At 40.3% G+C, this 19,131-nt stretch overlaps 1 non-coding gene across 1 annotated transcript; it reads left to right on the plus strand.

Annotated features, from left to right (window-relative positions):
* Positions 1-2,647: 2,647 nt before the first annotated feature.
* Positions 2,648-2,710, plus strand: LOC114673604 (U7 small nuclear RNA). The gene has a single exon (XR_003724381.2). It is a non-coding gene; the product is annotated as a U7 small nuclear RNA (small nuclear RNA).
* The last annotated feature ends 16,421 nt before the right edge of the window (positions 2,711-19,131 follow it).

Consider the following 19,131-nt stretch of genomic DNA (forward strand, 5'->3'; position numbering starts at 1 on the left):
CTCCTAAAATCCTAGTAATTTCCTAAGTGATAAGAGCTTTGGTAGTATCTTTGGTTATAATATTTGGTCTTTTGTCCCGGGTTCCTAAACTAGCTCCAGAGTATCTCTTGTTATTCATACCAAGCCCGTTTCAACCACACCCAAGTTTATATTAATGAGGTGATTTTTCAAAAGCCCCTAGAAAATCACTGGATGGGGCTAGATGCTGGAGGAATTAATCATGTGATTAGAAGTTGGAACTTGACCCCCAACCTCCAAGGGGCAAGGAGCTGAAGCCTGAATTGATCATCATTGGTCAGTGATTTAATCAGTCATGCCTCCAGAATGAAATGTCCATGAAAACTCAAAAGGACAGGGTTTAGAGAGCTTCTGGGTTGGTGATTAAGGAGGATGACATGCCCAGAGCGGGCATGGAAGCTCTGTGTCCCTTCCTTCATGCCTTGTCCTTTGCATCGCTTCCATTTAGCTGTTCTTGAGTTAACCGGTAAATGTAAATAAATGTTTTCCTGAGTTTTGTGAGCCATTCTAGCAAATTGTCAAACCCAAGGAGGACGTCACAGGAACCTCTGATTTATAGCCAGCCAGTCAGAAACACAGGTGAAAGGTGGCAACCTGGACCTGTCAGTGACCTGAAGTAGAAGCCGTCTTTTTTTTTTTTTTTGAGACAGAGTCTCGCTGTGATGCCCAGGCTGGAGTGCAGTGGGATGATCTTCACTCACTGCAAGCTCCGCCTCCCAGGTTCACGCCATTCTCCTGCCTCAGCCTCCCAAGTAGCTGGGACTACAGGCGCATACCGCCGTGCCCAGCTAATATTTTGTATTTTTAGTAGAGATGGGGTTTCACCATGTTAGTCAGGATGGTCTCAATCACCTGACCTCGTGATCTGCCCACCTTAGCCTCCCAAAGTACTGGGATTACAGGTGTGAGCTACCACGCCCAGCCAGTCGTATGGGACTGATCCCTTAACCTGTGGGATTTGATGCTATCTCTAAGTAGATCGTGTCAGAATTGACTTGTAGGATACACAGTTGGTGTCCACAGAGAATTGGAGAATTGCCTGGTGTGGAAAACCCACACATCTGGTGTCAGAAGTAAAGTATTGAGGGTAGTAGAGAATAGAGGAAAAAACATTTTTCCTTTAGTTGGCGGAAAAAAGGAAATAGTTTTCCCTTACAGCCCTGAAAGATTGGCTGGTGACATGCCAGAGCTCTGATTGCAATAACATTCACCATTATTTGTTGATACACATTCTTCCATTTAATCTTAATAATCCTTTAAAGTGGTATGATTACCCCATTAAAAGATGAGAAAACCAAGGATCAAACTGGCTAACTAATTTGTTCAAGATGACAAAGTTACCACATTGCAGAATGAAAATTAGAGCCCAGGTCACTCTGATTCAAAAAGCTTATTCATTAATGATGCCCAGCTCTATAGGAATATCTGTCCAGATTCCCGGAATGCACCTTCAATTCTATCATCCCACCTAAATCTGAAAAGGTAGCACATCTCATGATTCTTCCAGCCGGGCAAAGCAAGGCTAATTTTAGAAGTCTAATGAGAAAGGATTAAGGTACTTCCCGTTAGACAGTCAACACGAGTGGCTCTCATTAGCAACAATAAAAACCCAGCTTGTACGGTCCGCAAAAGTAGCAGCCTCCGCTTTCTTTTGTGATTCTCAGCTGGGTTGCCCCTTTAAGAAGCTTAGCCCACATAGTCACATTCATAGATCCTCTAAGTCAAAATCTTTTTAAAAAACACCCAGGAGCGATCCCTAACTACCAAGGAGTAAGACATCCTTTCAGGAAAGAACATTGAAGAGGTTTATCTGAATGTCAGCAAGTTTCACCTAGTCAAAAGAAATCCATCTAGAAAAGCAATTTTATACAATTTGTGAATTTTATTCAATTCAACTTGTATTTACAGTTGCTCTATGTAGGAATTGTGCAGAACACAGCAGAAGAGGGTAAGATGTACAGAATGAGATGTTCTCCACCGGAGGTTCACAGTTCATTGGTAGAGACAGATACACACCCAATATGTATAGTCCGGCAGACAGTACTAAGTTGGAAAATGGATTTCCAACAAAGTGCAAGAGGAGAACAAGAGAGGGAGACAGTGATTCTAATTGTTGGTCAGGGTAGAGACAAATGTGAGAAGAGCTTGTGGAGAGTGTGGGCTCTGTGGATAAAGGCAAGTAAGATGTGAATGAATACTAGCATCCCAAAAACATATAAGCAGAGGTTGTGCAGGTATCTGGAAAAACAATAATGTCCTGGGAAGGCCAGAGAGTAGAGTGACAGGCCCATCCTGTAGACCCATGCCACTCAAAGTGAGGTCAAAGCCAGAGCATCCTTGGAAACACTTAGAAACTTCAACATACAAAAAACCCAGGTGCCACCCTGGACCAAATGCATCAGAATCTGCATTTTTACAAGATCCCCAGGTGACTCATATGCACATGAAGGTTTGAGAAACATTCCTGCAGACAATGGGGAGCCATTGGAGGTCCCTGGGAGAGAGGAGTAATCTGTTCTTAGATGTGCTTGGGAAATGCAACTTTAGGAAGCAGAGTAGAGGGCACACAGAATTACCAAACGAATGAGCAGTTATTCAACCAACAAAATCTTTTGAAAATATGAATGTTAAGTGTTACAGCTCTTTTAGAATTGGTCTAGCAGGTTTTCTCGTTTGTACTAGAAAAACCATAGAAAGTGAAAATAGAAAATAATATGAACAGTCATCTATTGGAATGATGATTAATAAATGATACTCCTGTACTCATAGCTCCATCATATTTGACTGTAAGGTAATTAGGATATTAATTTTTAAGTGCAATTTATTCATCAGATGGGAGGATAAGGCAGTAAAATCAGGTTGTGGCCAAAAATAACATATTTTTCACTTTAGTTCACTATCTGGAATCTATGTAACCATACTATTTTAGATTATTCAGATTTTTTAATACTCTCTGAATCTGATGGCCAAGGACCCTGTAATCCCACCGCCCTAATTCCAAAATACTCTCTAGCAACTCATACACCCTTCCCCATTCCCCAAACACCCATTTTGAGATAGCCAGGATAATTTTCTTCATTTCCTGCCCAGACAGCTGTGGAATGTTGTAATTCATTGTTAGGCAGCTGCAGCAATCCTCCTTAGAAAAGAATACATCTTGTCAAGGATATGGTTATTCTCAAATTTTGAGTTTATTTTTTAAACGGTGATGTACCCACCAGATGTAGAAATAGTCAAGCCTGAGAAACCTCAAAGGGAGGCTGGATCTAACACACGCATCCCTGCTTAGAGGTCAGTGCTACAAATACCCTCACCAGGTTGCCTGTAATCTCACTGCTTCAGCAAACAGTCCAACCCACTCCTGTTGGAAAATCCTCTGGACTCCTGAAAATAACTCCTTCCTAACTGAGTAAACCTTAACCCTCTCCTACAAGCTGATAAGAAAATGCAGCACATCTAGAAGGTGAAGAGTAGCAGATTTTCATCCTCAATTATCTCCTCCCTCCACATCCATAAAAACAGCCCTGCTATCTTCTGATCTTTACTACAAAACTAGGGAGAAGAGAGGAAAACGAGATTAAAATCTCTCCACGCTGTGTGAGTGCGTGTGCATGTGTGTGTGTGTGAGAGAGAGAGAGAGTGTGTGTGTGCGCGTGTGTAGCTATGTGGGAGGGAGACAGAGACAATCACATAAAAATTGAAAATTACCCCAGATGACAATAAAATAGACAAGACAGAAAACTCCAGGGAACAGCGATGATTAGAGTGAGTAGGAGTGTCGTGTGAAGGCTAAGAGGTTAGACTATTCAGATTACTTGGGAAATGTGGGATATTAGATCAAGGAAGATCCGTTACTATACTACGTCCTATAATTTAGATACTGCAAATCACAAACAGGACAAATATGAAGGAAGCTTTCCTACTCTTAACATGGCTGCTTCTGCTTTCATGATAACCTCTCATTAGGTACAATTTTAATTTTTTAAGGCACCTTAGAGTTGGCAAAATGGATCCAGAAGCAATTAAAGTCCCTCTAGTTTCTTTTATGAAATTGGTGTTTAATAGCTATTTGGGGAGTTTCTCCCAATAAAAATCCCATTTTTTCCCCATTTCTATTTCAGAATTTCCAATAATCATTAAATTTTGTTTGACAAGTTCAAGTAAAGCTATTTTATCGCTTCATAAAATCAGTCACAAAACTCTCTTCCAAGGTAGAGAGGAGACAGTCTTTGTCCATCAGCACAGCCTGGAGATCTACAGAAAGTAGGCAGCAAAGGTCAACTGGCCTCACTCAATCAACAAACCTCTCTGAGCACCTTTGCATAGCTGCTACCTATCATGCACTTTGCTAGGCAGAGGCTACAAGAGGACAAATAAGGCATAAACTCTATCTCACAGAGCTGATGTATTTACGAGGGAGACAATTAAAGAAAGAATAATCATAATACAGATTTATTAATATACCAGGGGCAGCTACCTACTGAGGGTCAGGAATGGATTCCTGACCAATTAGGGGAAAATGTCCCTCCAAGAGTTCATTCTTAGAAGTTAATTCTGATGCAGGTTTTGGTAGACCTGGATATGCTTAGTCAGGGTTAACCACCTCTAAGAGTTTATAGTTTGACTAAGGAATTTAAGTAGAACAATGATGGACACACACAAAACAAGTTATTATGGAACCACATTACCAAATTCAAAGGAGTTGGAAATCTGACATGAAGATGAACTCATTGGCCCCCTTAGAAAATCCTCATGTACCAAGTACATTGTAGGCAATCTATAGTTGGTTTATTGGGGAAGTCTTGCTAGTCAGGAATGCATCACCTTCAAGCAGCTTGGAACAAGCAAGGACTCCAGAGCTGGACTGACTGGGTTTGAAGCCTGGTTCTCCCATTTACTAGAAATTTGACTTTCAGCTCAACCTCTCTATATCACATTCCGATTTCCTTATCGGAAAAATGGGGATAATAATCATATCTACCTCATAGGGTTGTTATGAGAAAGAAATAAGTTTATATTTCTATAGTATTTAGAATAGTGCTTGACCCTTAGTGCTTTGAACGGGTTAAGTAAATGTCAGTGTCACCAGGCCCCTAATTCAAAGTCTCTCAAGACAAGGTGGCTGAAGCATTTATTCTAGGTAATACCTACTTTTTCTAAGGATGAGATGACCTTCCTATGGGGGAAAAAAATGTCTGATGTAGCCTCCATCTCAACCAAAAAGACCTACCGTGACTGTTAGTTAATACTGAGTGTCAACCTGATTGGATCGAAAGATGCGAAGTATTGATCCTGGGTGTGTCTGTGAGAGTGTTGCCACACAGACAGGCGGGAAAGGTGGGAAAGGCAGACCCACCCTTAATCTGGGTGGGCACAATCTAATCAGCTGTCAGCGCAGTTAGAAAGCAGGCAGAAAAATGTGAAGAGACCGGTCTAGCCTCCCAGCCTACATCTTTCCCCCATGCTGGATGTTTCCTGACCTCGAACATCAGACTCCAAATTCTTCAGCTCTGGGACTTGGACTGGTTTCTTTGCTCCTAAGCTTGCAGATGGCTTATTGTGGGACCTTGTGATTGTGTGAATTAATACAACTTAATAAACTCCTCTATATATATCTCCTATTAGTTCTGTCCCTCTATAGAACCCTGACTAATACACTGACCATATTCAAATAAAAAATAGCTCTAGGGTCCCCTTCCCTCCAGATATGAATGGAATACGTTTTCCCAAAAGACTCTTGGCATGGTGGTACCCATCATCTCTTCTCCTGAATTAACAATAGATGTTCAAAAAACACAAGAGGCTCTCTCATATTAAAGGAGCAGAGATCCCAGGATGTGATAACAAATTAGCATTATAACTGACATATATCTTTTCATATGTCTCTTAATTCATATGTCTCTTAATTCTCGTAAATTCAGCATCAAATTTAATTACACTGATTGGATTTTTTGTCTTATCTCGGATTATAAAATTAATTTTCAGAAATCTTCAACTTTCCCTATTGTCCACAAAAGTTAGCAAACAACCCTCCTTCTCTAGAACATTAAAAAAAAATTCCACTTAGGCATACACATTATGCCTAGACTGACAGACTTCTACAAAACTAATTTCCCCATCCTCTTATCAGAGGTCTGTACTGGAGCAGCAACCACATGGAAACTATTTGTAAGCTGCACAAGGCAAGTAAATGCCAGGAAGCAAAATTGGCTGCCTTTAAGATTTTACACAGACATTCCAAGTCCCAGAGCAATTTATTTTCCAAACTTTTAATAATTAGTCATTTTCTTAAGCTTTAACAACAACAAGAAGAGATAGAGGACAAAATCTCCTTAGGAGGACATTAGGTTAGTATTACCCTACTTTGTCAGGCAGCTTAGTAAGTGTCCCACTGAGAGGGTCAGGAGCTGCAGTCCCTCCCAGCCTCATTGCAGATAACAACTCCACTGATAGGCACTTAAGTCCCTGACCTGCAAGTTAACACTCCCTGTTTTTCCAGAGGGCGGTTCTCCAAGCGCAGGCTGACAATCATGTCAAATGGGGCTAGGATCTGACCACCAGCCTCATTTTCAATTGTGAGTAAAATCAGGATTTGAAGCCAGGTCTCTGAAGATCAGACACAATGACATGAACTTGGTCCCCTAATAAATCACAGCTGAAGTTAGCGTTCAGGAGAGCAAATGTTGTATGATGCTGCTGGCAAGATGAATTTCATTGCAGTTTCACTTGTCCCCCTCTGCCTTGGCTTAAAACTTTCAAAGAAGTTTAATCAGAGTTACCAGAACTCCAGGTTTATCCCTCGTTTAAAAGCAATTTTTCGTTCTTTTAGGAAATAATCTTACAGATGGTCTCAGGGGAAAAATTATATATTTTATATTTATTCTGAGGTCTGTGGGTTCTCAGAGGAGCAAAGTTGAGAGCAAAAGCCGTATGTGCATCTAGGAATTCTGAGTGAAGAAAGAACAAAAATGACATGCCAAGCCATTTTTGAAAGAACAAGAATTACATATCAAGTCACTTTTGAAGTATTTTTAACATTTTATGTTTTCTATCTAGAAATGCTGAAAATAAACAATAATGTCTGAAAATTATGATTTACCTTCTGAATTCAGCTTCAGTGGAGCAGGTGGTATTTAAGAAACCATCACCAGTAAGAATCAAAACATCACAGAAATATTGATGTTTTACCTCTATGCTCGTCTTAGCAATTTTTTAATGGGCCAAATGGTATAAATTCAGCATTTAAACCTGCAAAGTACAAATATTTTTTTTTCTGATTCTTAATGCAAAGATGTATACCCACAAAGAAAAATCAACTTATCAACCTTGTGTGTACATGACATTTTTCATTCCCCCACTTGCTGAGGAGAAACACAATGTATATTGCTGAATGAAGTGACATTTAGAGAATTGTTGATTTTTTTCATTTACCACCTTATTCACATTTTAAATTTTTATTTCAAATATTATAAGAATAAGCCTTCCCTACATATTTAAAATCAAACTAGCAAAATTCCTTACAAGGAAGCAAAATTGTCATAGACTCAAATCATCCTTTTATGCCTGTTGTCAAAATGATGCATATAATGGCATCAAAAGCCTGAATAGTGGAAAACTTGGGCTCTCTGGGCAATATTTTACAAAGTTATTCAGGTTTTCACTTGCCATAAACTGATTTATTTTAACACAGAAATCATGCCTTCAGGACCTAGACTATTCTTTGTTTCCTGATCACATTATTGTAACTGCAGAACCGGAAGTAGATAATTTACAGTTTCTTATCAAAGAATCAGGTTTACTTCTAGAAAGGAATAGTTGGTCATTGATGGTTACATCTTCTATATTTAGAGTGTTCTCTTAGTCACATTCCGACAGGTGAAAAGTGGGTTTTGTGGAAATAGACTGCCTTCCCTGCTATTTTGCAGGGTGAGCACTTTCTCCTAAAGCAGCTTCATTATACTGAGTAAACCCATTGCTCAGCTTCCCTGAAGTGGGAAGACAACCAATGCTCAACCCATTCCGACCTCAAGTGTTTTATGCTGTGGGAAAAATAACATCAGATCCAGTTAGCATCAATGCCAGGCCCTGGCCGTTACTTAATTTTTTGTTGTTGTTTTGTTTTTTTGAGATGGAGTCTTGCTCTGTCGCCCAGGCTGGAGTGCAGTGGCGAGATCTCGGCTCACTGCAAGCTCCGCCTCCCAGGTTCACGCCATTCTCCTGCCTCAGCCTCCCGAGTAGCTGGGACTACAGGTGCCTGCCACCATGCCTGGCTTCTTTTTTATATTTTTAGTAGAGACGGGGTTTCACCTGTGTCAGCCAGGATGGTCTCGATCTCCTGACCTCATGATCCACCCTCCTTGACCTCCCAAAATGCTGGGATTACAAGTGTAGGCCACTGCACTGACCGATTTGTTTCTTAAAAAAAGCTATGTAGTATTGGTCATCCTCTTGCCATTTTCTAGTGGAAGAAACTAGAATCAGAGATACAGAGGATTAAGTTCACTTAGCATTCCGGAATTTGAATCTTAACGGTCTCCATCCAAAACCTGGAATCTTGTCACTGAGTCTTCCTGCTTCTGTTTCTGGCCACAAGCAAAATGTAGTGGGTAAGCTCTGAAGCCTGGGTTCACATCCCACCTCTGTTCCTTCCCAGCTGCAGAACTTGGTAAAAGGGTTGAACCACTGAATGAGATGAGTCTAGAGATGTATGTGCCTCATAAGGTGTTTGTGAATATTACAAAGTATATGGAAAGTATTTCACTGCATCCCATGCTGTAAAGTGTTCAATAAATATTGGCTGCTGCCATTATGTTATTATATTTTCATGGAAACTTCTAATCATCTTGGGTTTTAGTATCCAATTTCTTACTTAGGGATACGTCCTTACCCAGTTGGCCTTCATGTATGGAAACTTCTATTTGATTCTGGTAGTGAGTCAAAGCAAGATGGAAAACGTTTACATTAGAAACTTAGTGCAGATGGGTTTAAAACAGTATCATTCAGAACAACGAGCACTCAAATAATAATAGTGGTCTTCGTAATTGTAATAATAATAACAAAATTCCCATACCACTGTAAGAATTCACAGGCTAGAAACAGAAAAAATGCCTTCCCCTGAAGGAGTGTTAAATTTTTCTTCAAAGTGCTACTATTCTGGATATGAGCAGAAGCAGCTTTGGGAATTTATTTAAATACAGAGTGCAAGGGAATTCATTAGCTGAACAAGGCCCTTCCAGCCTACACCTCCAAAGGCCACTAAGAACTTGCCTACACATAAAATATGTTTCCAAACATCATAGGTGTTGTTCCAAATGGTTGTTTTCTCATTTTCACTTGGATTCATGTTGTACAGTAAGACAGATTGAGACATATTTGAGTCCAAATTCACTAAGCATTTATTGACTGCCTTCTCTGTGGAAGGTACTTTTTGGGCAAAGAACTTGGGACTTCCATGATTTTGAATTATAAATGGCTCCAAGAAAAACTCACAATGATATCTCCAGTGTTTGCTCACTGAAACAGAATTTAATTTGCAAGGTGTGTTACTCCATTTTGCATTGCTATAAAGGAATAACTGAGGCTGGGTAATTTATAAAGAAGAGAGATTTATTTGGTGCATGGTTCTACAAGCTGTACAAGAAGCATAGTGCTGGTATCTGCTTCTGGTGCAACCTCAGGAAGCTTACAATCCTAGCAGAAGGCAAAGGGGGAGCAGATGTGTCACACAGTGAGAGAGGGAGCAAGAGGGAAGGGAGGAGGTGACAAGCTATTTAAACAACCAGCTCTCCCCTAATCTAATAGAGCAAGAACTGACTTATTACCAAGAGGAGGGTACCAAGTCATTCATGAGGGATCTACCCCCATGACTCAGATACCTCCCACTAGGCCCACCTCCAACACTGGGGATCATATTTTAACATAAGACCTGGAGGACACACATCCAAACTATATCACAAGGTACGTTGTATCAGTCAACTATTGCCATGCAATATGCCACTCTAAGCCAGTATTCATGACGCAGTATACATGCGTCAGTTGGCCAGCTTGGAATCAGTTGATCTGGGTGGTACTAAGCTGGACTTACCTCCATGAAGGCTGGTATAGGGTTAATCCTTCTGTCTTTTATGCCTTAGAACTGGCTCTTCTTTTGTCAAACAGCAGATGTGCAAGCAGTCAAGGCCAACATCTGAGCACAGTTCAAGCAATTGTGCCAAAATCCAATACAAACTACCTGGCTGAGACCAAGATCAAGTAATCAAGTAGCACTCCCCACTAGGGGGACAGGGCACAAAGTCCCACAGCAAGCGATGTGGATACCAGGCAGGATACAGTATTAGAGCCCATAAGTCAATTTTCATATATACTTTCTAGAAAATGGTTAAATCCTCATAACCACTTTGTGCCTAAAATTAGAGTGTCTATCATTAGGCATGGGCCTATCCCTCAGAAACTTTAGCAAAGTGTATTTCTCTAAGATTTCAAAAATTATCACACATAATTTAAGTACTACAAATTTCCCTATTAAAATTATGGCCATTACTTTTATATAACAATGAATCTTAACTGAAAATTAGACTTGTGTCTACATATGAGGCTTATGGAAAATTCCGTTTAAAGCAAGATTGGCAGAAACTAACTTGCCTGCTCTCTGCGGTTAGGGATTATTCTGAAATCTTTATTATCATGATTTGTCCAGTGCTTGACATAGGATAGATGCCTGAGAAAGATTTGTTTACTGAAAGACTGAAAACAGAATTACTGAACATCTCAGAAGCTGGCTCTTTGTTTATATAATCCTTGCTTTTTATTAGTTGCCACTTGATCTGTTCTTAGCTTGTAGGTTTCCTCTGACTCATAGGGTCAAGACTTCCTACCCTATGTGCTTGGTTATTGCCCATGTCTGGGAAGATATTTTATCTGTGAAATGAGAATTTGCCACTCTTCCCAATATAGTTGGTCAGATATGGAATTTGTGTCTGTATTATTTTAAGGCCCGTGCCGCTAACATGTTTGTGTGTTTGCTTGTTTTGTGTCTTTGTTTCAAAAAGAAAATAATGTACAGAGCATTACCTCCTCTCCTTTTCAGAACAGTCAACTCAGTTCCCTCTCTTTACCCTTTCTTCCTGTTACTATCTTACTTGAAAAGATGCACAACTAGAAATTGGGGTGGTCTTTTGTCTGGCACCAAACCATGACCTTACTTTCAAATTTTGCTATTTTCGATCTAAATGGCTGAGTTGTTAATTCAATTTATCAACCTCTCTTCTCCTCATTCCCCTTTCTACATATTTCACTCTTTATATATTTGACTTCTTATATATTATCTTTTTATTTTTATTATTATTCATTTTTTTTAGATGGAATCTCGCTCTGTCGCCCAGGCTGGAGTGCAATGGCATTATCTCAGCTCACTGCAACCTCTGCCTCCTGGGTTCAAGTGATTCTCCTGCCTCAGCTTCCCGAGTAGCTGGGATTACAGGTGCCCGCCACCATGCCCGGCTAATTCTTTGTATTTTTAGTAGAGACGGGGTTTCACTATGTTGGCCAGGCTGGTCTCTAACTCCTGACCTTGTGATCCACCTGCCTTGGCCTCCCACAGTGCTGGGATTACAGGCGTGAGCCACCATGCCCAGCCTTATATATTATCAAGGAATTTTTAAAAACCTTACTTCTGGAAAATAATTCATTCTTTCTGAATCTTTTAAAAATACACTGAAAATAATATAATTGCTTTTGAAAACAGCTTTATAAAAGTCTCCTCCCAGCCTCTCATAACAGATCTTGAGTGAAATCTGAAATTAGGTGAGGCCACCTTAACATGTTATAAGGAGCCATCAGAATATGGCAAGTCTCACATTGATTTAAGAGTCCCAGTCACAGGGAGTGTCTTCCATGCATTTGCAGAGTTAAAATGCAATAACCTTAGCCAGTTCATTAGTCATCCAGAGCTGTAATAATTATCGTCATCACAACTAATGAAAATATCTGTTGTTAAAAGCTTGTAGCTACCAGGTATAGTGATGAGCACTTTCTGCACACCATTTCCATTGATTCTGATAGCCAGTCAGTGAACTAGAAAGTAAAGCTGATTTACAGGGGACATACCAAGGATTTGCACTGGTTATATATTCAGCCAGCTAGTTATGTAGACTGGAATGGTGGAGACATAAACCCAGGCTGACATCAGAGCCTAAGATGCTACAGTAGTTTTGTGAACTACTCTTTTCAGCTGTTGTGTTGTTTTTTGCTTTGCTACATTAAAAGGATGGAATGCTAACATTTCTACTCACCTCCTAGAACATCTGAGGATTGAGACTTCACCCTTCAAGAAAGAAACACTAGCCGATGAGTTGCTGACAATTTGGATGCCAAGGGTTCTAAGTGTAATGGGCCATCCACTCTGCAAGAACAAAGAAAAACACAATTTCAAGAGAGCTGAAGTTCCTCTAAGAGAGAAAGATTTCCCCAGAATGAAAGTAAGTCAGAAGAAAGCAACTGAGAAGGAGGAGGTGAACAGGGACAGAAGCCTTATCCCAGAAAGTCAGCTTAACAAAGGGCAATTCTGAAGGGAATGGGTTAAAGGCAGTAAGTAAAAGTTTTAAACAGCAATGACTCTGAAGCCAGCCTCCCTTGGATCAGACCCCAGTTTCGCTATTTACTAGTTTTGTGACCCTTGACAAGTTACTGAATCTCTGTGCTACTCAACCGCTACCTCAGTTTTCCCTTCTGTAAAGTAAGAATAATATTAACATCTCCCTTATCTGGTTCTGAGGGTTAAATGAATTGATACCCAGTAAGTCATTAGGATAGTGCCTGGTTCAGAGTGTTTAGTAGGTGTCAGTCCTTATTACACATATGGTATTTGACCTCTTTTGAATTGGGTGGGGCCATATCATTATCTGCCCAAAGCAGAAATATGTCCCATGACCTGCTCTCACATCTTGTGCTTGCTCCAGCAAATCATCCTATTGAAACTCAGAAAGGACTCATTCCAGAAGAATCCAACTGCGCCCCTGTAGCCTCCCAGCAGGAACAGCTTATGGCCATACCGCAAGAGTTCTGCTGTGCCCCTTTCATAATTCCAAGAACAGAAAGTCTATTTAACTCAGAAGCCAAATGATTTAACAGCTGAAACCCTAGAGCCCCTTTCTTCTGGCCCCCACTTCCATTTCACTCAGTTCCCTCATCTGAAAAATAAAACCACCACCCACCTCACAGTATCATGATGAGCTCCTTTTTATTAAATGATAGAATAAAAAGGAGCTAGCACAGTGCCTGACATACAGTAGATAGTTTAAAAATACAATTGTCTCTCGATATCTGTATGGATTGGTTCCAGAACCTCCCTCAGATCCCAAAATCAGCAATGCTAGAGTCCTTGATGTAAAGGGTGTAGGATTTGTAGGTGTTATCCTATGCACATCCTCCTATATAGTTCACATCATCTCTAGATTACTTATAATACCTAATACAATGTAAATGCTATATAAATAGTTGTATAGCGAATAATGACAAAAAATCTGTACATGGTCACTACTGATACATTTCTTTTCAAATATTTTTGATCTGCAGTTTCTTGAATCCATGGTGTGGAACCCATGGGTACAGAGGGCCGATTATATTCATTTCTTTCCTTCTTTCCTTAAGCTACAGACAGCCCTTACTAAACACTCTTAAGGGACTTAAGGTAAAAAGGCTTAAGGTAAAAAGCCTAGTGGGAAGTGGGGAATTAGTTCTGTCATTAAGCCACTGCTGCCTATACCATATCTACTGATTTATTCTTTCCCCAAATGCGTGTTTTTCTTAATGTAGATAGGTCAGAAAGAATGACTTCAATATAGGAATTAAATGAGTATAATAATAGTAATAATCACTAATAATATCTAGCTTCAGAAGTGTAGGAAAATTGGCTTCTGTTTCTTTCATAGAAAAGTCTATGGTTTTCTTTTTTGGTCCCTAGAAAACTGAATGATAATTTATTCCTGTGTGTTAAGAGGGGATCTGTTCTGCTAAAATCATTAGATTTATTTCAGTTCACACAACAGAAGGAGACATTCTGGAGGCTCTTTTTCATTGTTAAATGAGCACCTATGTGGTATTGTCACAGATGAAGGAGATAAAGGCACTTTGAGGAATAAAAGAGAAAAGGCACTAGCATAAAAATTAATCAGATTAAGGGCATTAGTAGATAGAGACCTGCAATCTGTTTTCTACACCCCCTGTGTGACAACGTGATAAAGGTCATCAGGGAAACTCGTGGAGAGGGCCCACCGTTTAAAGACCACTATGCTAGAAACAAAGGCTTCCTTGAAGTACTCTTTATGATGCTACACCTAACTCTCAGCAGGACAGCTAATTTCTCACACCAATCAGTCCATTGCAAGAAATGCTGAGGTGGAAAAAAAAATCCCTGCTGCACACTTTCCTGTCTTTCCCCAGATTCTAAATCTTCACACTGAAAATAATTTGCAAGCACAGGCATCTCTGGGATTCAGTGGGTTTTCCCTACCACCCCTCTTTGTTCTTTTAATCCTAGAGGGATGCTCCAAGCAGACAGGAAATGTGACCCAGAAGTGTGGCAACACATTTGTGTCTTGTTTTAGGAAGATGAGTGTTTCTCAGTCTCCTCTAGATGAACTCACACATTCCATCTTTGGAGAAAGTTTTAAACAGTTCTGGCTTATTCAGAGTCCTTTGTTCTTAGGACCAGTTTAGGAAGCTGCCTGCAGGGACACAATGGCCGTGGTGGGCACAGCACTTTGAATACATACCTTCAGGGATGGGAGTATGCTACTGATTTTCTTTTTCCTTTTTTTTTTTTTTTTTTTTTTTTGAGATGGAGTTTGGCTCTTGTTCCCAGGTTGGATTGCAATGGCACGATCTCAGCTCACCACAACCTCTGCCTCCTGGGTGTCATGCGATTCTCCACCTCAACCTCCCGAGTAGCTGGGATTACAGGCACCCGCTACCATGCCCGGCTAATTATATATTTTTAGTAGAGACAGGGTTTCTTCATGTTGATCAGGCTGGTCTTGAACTCCCAACTTCAGGTGATCCACCCGCCTTGGCCTCTCAAAGTGCTGGGATTACAGGCATGAGCCACTGCACCCGGCCAGCTATGATATTTTCTTATCATGACTTCCCGGGCAGGATTTTTTGTTACCAATCAGTAATATCAGTCCTAATCCAGGTCACACTTCAAGAATCCATTTAAATGATCCTACACTGACCAATAGCCCAATAGAATATAATCACATCAACTTCAAATTAGTTCTAATTTTTCCCTTTGAATATAAAATGTCATTTAAATCTTCCTAAGGAAATAAATGAAAAATATGTGGATATTCCACAAAAATATCTATATCTAGGCAGGCTTTACCTAAATGAAACCAGTCATAGAAAATGTACCCATATTAACCAATAATTATTGATTTACTTTTATTTATTAATAAATCATTTATTTCCTTATTGAAACAGGACTTACGAGTAAGGAAACCAGGGATGATTAAAGTAAAATGTCTTGGGTTCAAACTGACACCAAGAAGCCTAAACATGCTCAGAGATGCCATTAGTCAATATATGGAAAATGTAGGCAATCCAGGAAAAACTTGTTGTCTTCCCACTCCAACCCTGAGCAGCCCTGTGGGCCAAGAGTTTGTTGAACAGAAGTAGGGGGAACTAAATTTCAGACCCCTTGTTCTACCTCAGCCAGGTGCATTTTTACATTTCACAAACAGTACAGTCACCGAAAGCAGCCCGAGCTGCATTCCACAACAGAGTGAGAGAGCGAATCAGTAATGAGTCCTTGCTTAATAACAGAGACTGTCTTGCAGGAGGATCTTTGAAAAGGTGGCCTCTGCTTCATCCTTGTGCTTATTCAAGTGAAAGTGAAAGGTTTCCCTGTCATGACATAAAACTGAGCAAAAAATAATCACCATATCTCTTGCCAACTTTGTCTCCTTGACTCAGGGGGATTTTAAATATAGAACAAATGCTCTTGCATCAGTAGCAAACCAGCCCCTATGTCACTATTGGATTAATAATGCTTTAGGATACATATCTCTGATATGAAAGGCTCTAGCACACCAAATGCCCTGATACAAGAACACTTCCTACTGTAGGCATGGATATAGTAGTATACACTCAGTGCAATAAATGAGCAGTTATATTCTTTAGACATATAGAATAAATTTTATCTTTTCAAATGAAAATTCCAACACATTACTCTTCACAAGAAAAAAAAAAAAGTCATGATCAGTTAAGACATTAGAACCCACCCAAATAATTTCTTCTGAATCATCTCTCTATCTGCTCGACTTCTCCCCTGCCCCCATGCTCCCATTGTCTGTAGTTACCAACAAGTAAATATGAATGCTGAATCAAGAACGAAAGAAAAACAGAAACATATATTTATGTAAACTTGTATTGATTCAGCTAGGAAGAAACCCCACAGCTTTCAAGGCCTGAGTCGCAAATCATTGTGATCAGAAATGCTGATGTGCTAGGAATGCACAAGTATTTTTGCTTATTATCATGGCCCAGGCCTGTTGCAGAGCAAGAATTAAGCTGAAAAACAGTAAATATGGCTTTAAGCTTCCATTTATCAGGCAATATTTTGGGAAAGGGAGGACGCAGTGGCGATGAGTCCAGGCTTACATATTCAGCTATACACTCAGTCACTGAAAGATCCGCATTTGGGAAAATCAGAGGGAGGTCACACCACCTTTCCAAACAAGGGAAAACTCTGTTCTTCCCAAGATGACCCGAAATGTTCTAATTATTGGTTATTCCCTCTGGTCGGTGATGCAGCCAACAAGCACGTAGAGTTCAGTGAACCCACAAGCGCACAGCTGTTATCTTTGACTTATGGCCAAAACAAAAATTGGAATGGAATTTACTCAGACAAGTGTAAAGGCTTCTGTTTAAAACAGCTATTTTCCAAGCCAGATAAACAGCTTTGAAATGGAGAAGAAATGAATCCTTTTCTAGAATGTCTGAATCAAAGTGAGGTCAGCATCTTGAAGACAAGATGTTAACATAGATTACCCACACGGCTGCACCAGTCTCCCAAAGCATGAGACAGCCTCCACACCTCCAAGTTATCTGTACTTCTACTTTTTTTTTTTTTCGTCAAGTTGTTTTCGTGTTTTGGAAACAACTTTCTGCATTTGTGAAAGGTGGCTATGTTTAGTTAGTTAGTGATATAAAACATTAAGAACAGAGAATTGCTGTGCTGGAAGCTTCTGTGAGTGAGCAATTGCATAGGCAAGTGGCCTCTTTGGCCAGTAGCATCAGAGGCTCTTATGTGGCAGTTCGAGGGTGGAAAGAAACAGAGTGGTATTACTGTGGGCTTGAGTTAGTGATTCCGGCCTTTGAATTTCCACTAAGAAACATTAGCAAATAACCAATTTTTTATAGGTGGCAAAGGGACTGGTAAGAAATAGCTGGTAGGAGAAGCAGGGAAAAATCACCCTCCCTGTTCCCTACACAAATACTGTGTGCCTGTGCTAATCTGGCAATCCATCTTACAATCACCAAACAGTGCAGAGCAAGGAAGCAATTCGCACTGCAATAGTGCTCCTCAGAGCTTTTCATAGCTTGATGCCTATTGCAGCTGCTTATATTGTACCAGCAGGTGGGTATAAAATAGCAAATTCCGGAGCCTACAGAAGCCGTGTCCCAGGGTAGAAGAGGAGATGATTTTTTTTCCAGTAGAGTGAATATGCATATCAATGTACCTGAATGGAGAGCTGGGTCCTGGTGAGCTGTCATCAGCAGCAAATCTGTCTGTACTTCCATCTCAAGTGGTCTATTTCAGCGATAACAAGGCTTATGTAGCAAGAGTTTGAAAAGCCTGCTTCTCTTGATTCCAGGGGGGTTACAGACTATGTCTGCAGTGCGGACAGCCTTGAGCCCACTATCAACATTCATTCATTCCCAAATTCTCTCTGCACTCATCATTTGCAGCAATAATAAAATCTCACCAGTTTGGAAGTCCTGGGTTTTCTAAAATAGTAAGCACCAAGTATCTAGACAAGGTAAGAACAATTATAACTACGTGGCATTGTGGCCTGTTCTAAAATACTCTATCATGAAGGCAGTCAGCTGCTTAATTGGTGTCAACTTCATACCCAATGGGCAGGGATAGTTATCAGAAGCCCACTGAACAAATGGATGGGACGTTTCAAACCTACGAGCATCAAGCTTCTCCAAAAATAACAAGAAGTGACAGCTGAAGTCATGCTTAACAGAATTGGTTTAAAAATGTGAAATGGGTTTTTAAAACAGCACTGCCTTCATATTGGGTGTGAATGAGGCTTTGTATGAAATATTACAGGAGGGGAAACCCCTATTAAAGCTGAGACTCAGGCTTTGTTCTCAGTGTCTGACAATTGGATCTCTCTAGATAATACTTGAAAGGACTGAGAGGTGTGGCAGCAGATGGGTGGGAGGCCAAGGCTGTGTAAAACAACTCTCTAAGAAAGAGTTTCAGCAGGCTTCGTAAGTGGCACCATTAGGACCCGTCTGTGTAACAATTCCTGGACTGTTGCTTATCTGGTCATTTGTTTTCATAAAATGAGCAAGGGGAATCATGCCTGCCGCCTTCCTTCCCTCCCTTAGACCATATGTTTCCTGCTGGTAGTTGTCTGGTTATTTTATTTTACCCTTTCACCACCTGATTCATAGCTTTCTTATAATCCTCTAACGCTGGGGTCAGAAAAATTTTTCTGTAAAAGGACAGATAGTAAATAGATTAAAAGTTTGCAGACCATACAGTTTCCGTCACAACTACTTAACGCTGAGGTTATAGCATGACAGCAGCCACAGACAATACACAAATAAATAGGCATGTCTGAGCCCCAAGAAACGTTATCTACAAATATAGGTTGGGTGTCACATTTAGCCCATAGCCATAATTTGGGGATCTTTTCTCTAAGACACTGTATCTTAAACAAAGTCAGCTCTGGGAAATACTGTGGGTTTTATTTACTTTTCTACACTTTGATAACTCTGTGGTAGATTATTAGAGCCAGAGCTCCCTCATTTGTTCATATCTCCCACTCTCCAGGTCCCGGGGGAGTCTCCTCCCATACTGACTGTTATGGGCTGAAT

Source organism: Macaca mulatta, chromosome 17 (assembly GCF_049350105.2).
Source record: "Macaca mulatta isolate MMU2019108-1 chromosome 17, T2T-MMU8v2.0, whole genome shotgun sequence".
In the NCBI taxonomy this organism is placed as follows: Eukaryota; Metazoa; Chordata; class Mammalia; order Primates; family Cercopithecidae; genus Macaca; species Macaca mulatta.